Below are 5,514 nucleotides of genomic sequence, written 5' to 3' on the forward strand. Positions count from 1 at the left end.
ATAGTTTTAAAATTTATATTTACATATAACACATATTATATAAATTTGATGCATTCTTGTGCATATGAATATATTACATATTTTATTAAGAAGCTTTATATTTAAGTGGTAAGCAGTTTGATATCGCTTAAGTAAATTTCGAGTTCGATTCCTTGTGTATGCAAAACATCCCCACTAGAAGACTCACCTACCAAAGGCAGGTGTGCGACTCGGGTAGGTCCGGATTAGTCGAGGCAAAGCCTTGGGAACCGGAAGGGAAACAAAAATATAAATTATTTTGATTAAATTCATAATTAAGAATAAATTATATTTAATATATTAATTAATTCGAATCTTATAAATTAATTAAATTCATTTCTTTTGAGATGCTAGTTTGTAGATTACAAAAGTAATGGTAAAAGCCCATTGGGAGGTAGAGTATTTATTAGCCCAAAAGAAATTAAACTTTGAATTGGCCCGTTAAATATTCCAGCCCACCAATGTTATTAACAAGTTAAGATAATGAGTGTAATTATAAAGATCATCCTTGTACTTTAAAAAACTTGATATATTAGTATCTTTCTTTTATTTTATCAAAATTTAATCTCTACTTTATGAAAAATTGAGAAGCTAGTCTTATTGGATAAGAGTGTTTAAATCATTGAGTTAGAAATCAACAATTCAATAATTTAGATGTCACCGCTATTTGTGTTTTGGTATTCTATTTGATCTCTTTAATAGTCTACACACACATCTCACATTCTCTAGAGATTTAGATTTTTCTATAATACTTTTGAAACATAAAATGAATGATTTTTTGAATTAGAAATATTCGTCCGAAAATCTTAGCGATGAAAAGTTTTAGTTTGAGAATAAGAACATATCCGGAAATGAATGATGAAGATGAAGATGAAGATAAGAAAAGGTCGAAACTTAATTTTCGTCAATTGATATCGATGAAAACAAAAGGGAACATTTTAATATTTGTTATGTTGCAAATAATGATGAGCAATGATCGAATAATGACAGTGGTTAGAGTGAGGCTAAGATTTTCTAAAGAAAATTAAATGAGAGAGAGAAAAAATTTATCGTACCGTTAGAAATATTAGTACCTTACAACCTTTTACATTTAAGTGGCTAAAATGATTAAGGGTGAGTAATGGTGTAGTTAAACCTTATTTTTATCATGGAATAAACATATTGTAATTAACCCAACCACCACCAAACTTAAAAGAAAACAAAACAAAGACCGACTCGTCTTCTCTCTTCACATATATGAGGATCCATAGGCAAAACGCAAAGTACCCTTTCGGAGATCTCAAAGGGTTTTATTACCCCTCGGTGTTTCCCAAGCCACCTAAGCTCTTAACATAAATTCTCATTATTTTCCACTTTAATTCTATTTTTTCTTTACTCAAAAACAAAATTAGAACAAATTCAGAGGTTATACACAAAAAAAAGGAGAAAAGTTTTTGATAAAGATGGCAGCTTTTTCTTCAATGCATTGCCCTCCTTCATATTCTTCATCAATAAATGGAGGCAGAAATCAAAGCTTTATTTTCTCTGCTTCTCCCAGAGTTTCTGTTCCAGCTAAAGCTAAGGTCTTTGTTCAATCTCCTGGAAATTCCCATCAAAATGTTGTCCTCATGCAAGATGGTTAGATTCTAAAATCTGGCTTCTTTTAGTTTTGATGGACTTTCAATTTGTTAGTCCCCCTTGTTTTGAATGCACGAAAAAGTCTGGGAAATCTGCATTTTTTTCTGTTTGGGATGGTGGAATAGTCTTAACTTGACTATCAATTTGCTTGAATCACAATATATTTATGATTTAGTTGTGTTTTTCTATTACATGAGCAAAGTTGTTAACTTATAAGTTTAAGTCCCATGCTTGTGTGTGTTGCTGATTTTCAATTTGTTAGTTGTTTTCTTCTTTTGAATGCATGCAAAATTCTGGGAAATCTGCATTTTTCTGGTTGGGTTCGAGGAAAAGTCTTAACTTGAATATCAATTAGCTTGAATCACAATATATTGCTGATTTAGTTGTGTTGTTTTCTATTACATGAGCAAAGTTGTTAACTTATAAGTTTAAGTCCCATGCTTGTGTGTGTTGCTGATTTTCAATTTATTAGTTGTTTTCTTTTTGGATGCATGCAAAATTCTGGGAAATCTGCATTTTTCTGTTTGGGTTCGAGGAAAAGTCTTAACTTGAATATCAATTAGCTTGAATCACAATATATTGCTGATTTAGTTGTGTTGTTTTCTATTACATGAGCAAAGTTGTTAACTTATAAGTTTAAGTCCCATGCTTGTGTGTGTTGCAGATTTTCAATTTGTTAGTTGTTTTCTTCTTTTGAATGCATGCAAAATTCTGGGAAATCTGTATTTTTCTGTTTGGGTTTGAGGAAAAGTCTTAACTTGAATATCAATTAGCTTGAATCCAACTGATTTTGTAGTTGTTATTACACAAGCAAAGTTATTAACTTCCATATATTGATGATTTTTAATTTGTTGGTTTAGATTTAATGCTAGATTTTACATGCTTAACCATAGTGTGCGTGCGTACGCACGTACGCACGCACGCGCGCGCGCGCGTGTGCGTGTGTCTCTGTGTCTCTGTGTCTCTGTGTCTCTGTGTCTCTGTGTGTCTGTGTCTGTGTCTGTGTGTCTGTGTGTGTGTGCGTGTGTGTGTGCGTGTGCGTGTGCGTGTGCGTGTGCGTGTGCGTGTGCGTGTGTGTGTGTGTGTGTGTGCGTGCGTGCGCGCGCGTGTGTGTGTGTGTGCGTGTGCGTGCGTGTGTGTGTGTGTGTGTCTGTGTGTCTGTGTGTCTGTGTCTGTGTCTGTGTGTCTGTGTGTCTGTGTGTGTGTGTGTGTGTGTGTCTCTGTGTCTCTGTGTGTGTGTGTGTGTGTGTGTCTGTGTGTCTGTGTGTGTGTGTGTGTGTGTGTGTGTGTGTGTGTGTGTGTGTGTGTGTGTGTGTGTGATATTGTTTTCATGCATAGGTGCAGTGGCAACAAAAGTGTCACCTGTGGCAAAAGAAAACCCTATGGAGAAATCGAAAAGAGCAAAGTTATTAACTTCCATATATTGATGATTTTTAATTTGTTGGTTTAGATTTAATGCTCAAAAAAATGTGGGTTCGTTTTGTTGCAGCACTTTACCATCTATGGTTATGCGAGGAGTAAGATGACTGATGCGGAACTAAGGAATATGGTGAGCAAGACGCTTACTTGTAGGATCGATAAAAGGTGAACTGTTTTCCTATCTTTTGTTTGCAACTTGAAGTTCGTAGGCATCCAGATATGGATTTGATTGTTTGTTTCTTTTAATTGGTTATTGAACTTATAAATGGGTGTGATATGTAATTCCAGGGAGAACTGTGGTGAAAAGATGGGTGAATTTCTTAAAAGATGTTTCTACCACTCTGGTCAGTATGATTCTGGGGAAAATTTTGCACAGTTGGACAAGAAGCTCAAGGAGCACGAGGTAATGAGGTTTTGATCCAGTTAACTAGAATAGTGAGCGAATGCTGTTTATGATCTATGTACAATTGAATGTATTTGTGGATATTGAGGGTTTCGAGTCTCGACCGTTTTTGAGTTATGGATCATGCACGATATTCACTTGTTCCTCCATTTTTACTGATGAGATGAAGTATTGCTTTATAATGCTTATATAGCGATGTATTGCAGGTTTGGAATTGCAATGGTATTTTACGTGCAAGTGTTCTTCAAAATCTAGTACCATAGGGGATTCTGCACGTACCTTATTATTCGTTTTCGTTTTGGTGAAAAGAATTATTTTAGCCGTTCTTCTCATAATGTGAAAATTCAGCTCTGTTTGATGACACTAAACTGTTCGTGCAGGACGGGAGAGTTTCATCTGGTAAAGGTTGGAACAGGGTCATTGTCGAGAAACCTTTTGGTCGAGATTCAGAATCTTCTGCCGCGCTAACAAAAGCGCTAAAACAGTACCTAAATGAGGATCAAATATTCAGGTACAATTTTCCTGCCTCCATTCGTGCTTGTTGTGCAGAGAATTTGAACCACAATCTGATCCGATTGATACTTTTTCTACAGAATAGATCACTATCTAGGAAAGGAACTTGTGGAAAATCTATCCGTTCTTCGGTTCTCCAATCTTATTTTCGAACCATTGTGGTCAAGACAGTTTATTAGAAATGTACAATTGATATTTTCTGAAGATTTCGGAACTGAAGGACGAGGAGGGTAATCTTCCATCTTTTCACGGTTATTACTATTTAGCTAAAACAACGAAACACCCGACTCTTTTTTGCTTCTGTTGTCGTTTTTTAGGTATTTCGACCATTATGGAATAATTAGAGACATAATGCAGAATCATCTACTTCAAATACTCGCTCTCTTTGCTATGGAAACTCCTGTAAGTTTAGACGCGGAGGATATAAGAAACGAAAAGGTACACTTATGTGAACTATCTATAGACGTAATAGTATGATCTTGTAGGTCCTAATGCATGCATTGACTGAATCGCTTACCGGGTGACCAGGTTAAGGTGTTGCGGTCAATGAGACCGTTGCGACTCGAAGATGTAGTTATAGGGCAGTACAAGAGCCACACTAAAGGAGGAGTTACTTACCCCGCCTATACTGACGACAATACCATGCCCAACGATAGCTTGACCCCTACTTTTGCGGCAGCTGCCTTGTTCATAGACAATGCAAGATGGGGTGGAGTGCCTTTTCTTATGAAAGCCGGAAAAGCATTACACAATAAGAGGTAAATGTAATCGGTAGAGAAAATTTCGATTCGGATAGGTTATAACTAGTATCTAGCATCGGATTATTTAATACATGCTTGTTGCTAAGATTTCTTTAACCTCCAGGGCAGAGATAAGGGTACAATTCAGGCACGTGCCTGGCAATTTATATAACCGGAAATTCGGAACCGATCTCGATCAAGCTACAAATGAATTCGAGTGCAACCAGATGAAGCTATTTATTTGAAGATCAATAACAAGGTCCCTGGACTTGGGATGAGATTGGACCGCAGTAACCTTAACCTTCACTATGCTGACAGGTAAACAAGCTGTTTATCTGTTTTGTCGGTTATATTTATGTTATTTATATGGCCGAAACGCCGTATGTAGTTGCTCTTTTACTGTTGAAAGATGTCCATAGAAGTTCCCTCCTGTTCCTACATTTCTTATTATTAATTCGATGGCGGTAAGAAATTCCAAACCGAACTTACTGACATGTTGGGAGTAGATACTCAAAAGAGATCCCGGATGCGTACGAGAGGCTTCTGCTGGACGCGATTGAAGGTGAGAGGAGGCTATTTATCCGAAGCGATGAGCTCGATGCAGCCTGGTCACTCTTCACTCCCGTTTTGGCAGAGGTCGAAGAGAAAAAGATCATACCAGAATACTACCCTTACGGAAGCCGTGGTCCTGTAGGGGCTCACTATCTTGCAGCCAGATACAATGTTCGGTGGGGTGATGTTGGCGTAGAACAGTCACCAGCCTAAGACTACATTTCGACATCGTCGACATAGATTTACGGGAAC

The 5,514-nt window shown here is 37.0% G+C and overlaps 1 pseudogene; it reads left to right on the forward strand.

Moving 5' to 3' along the window:
* Positions 1–1,245: 1,245 nt before the first annotated feature.
* Positions 1,246–5,514, forward strand: LOC120160549 (annotated as a pseudogene).

The sequence above is a fragment of the Hibiscus syriacus genome, unplaced genomic scaffold (assembly GCF_006381635.1).
Source record: "Hibiscus syriacus cultivar Baekdansim isolate YM2019G1 unplaced genomic scaffold, ASM638163v2 tig00111392_pilon, whole genome shotgun sequence".
NCBI lineage: Eukaryota > Viridiplantae > Streptophyta > Magnoliopsida > Malvales > Malvaceae > Hibiscus > Hibiscus syriacus.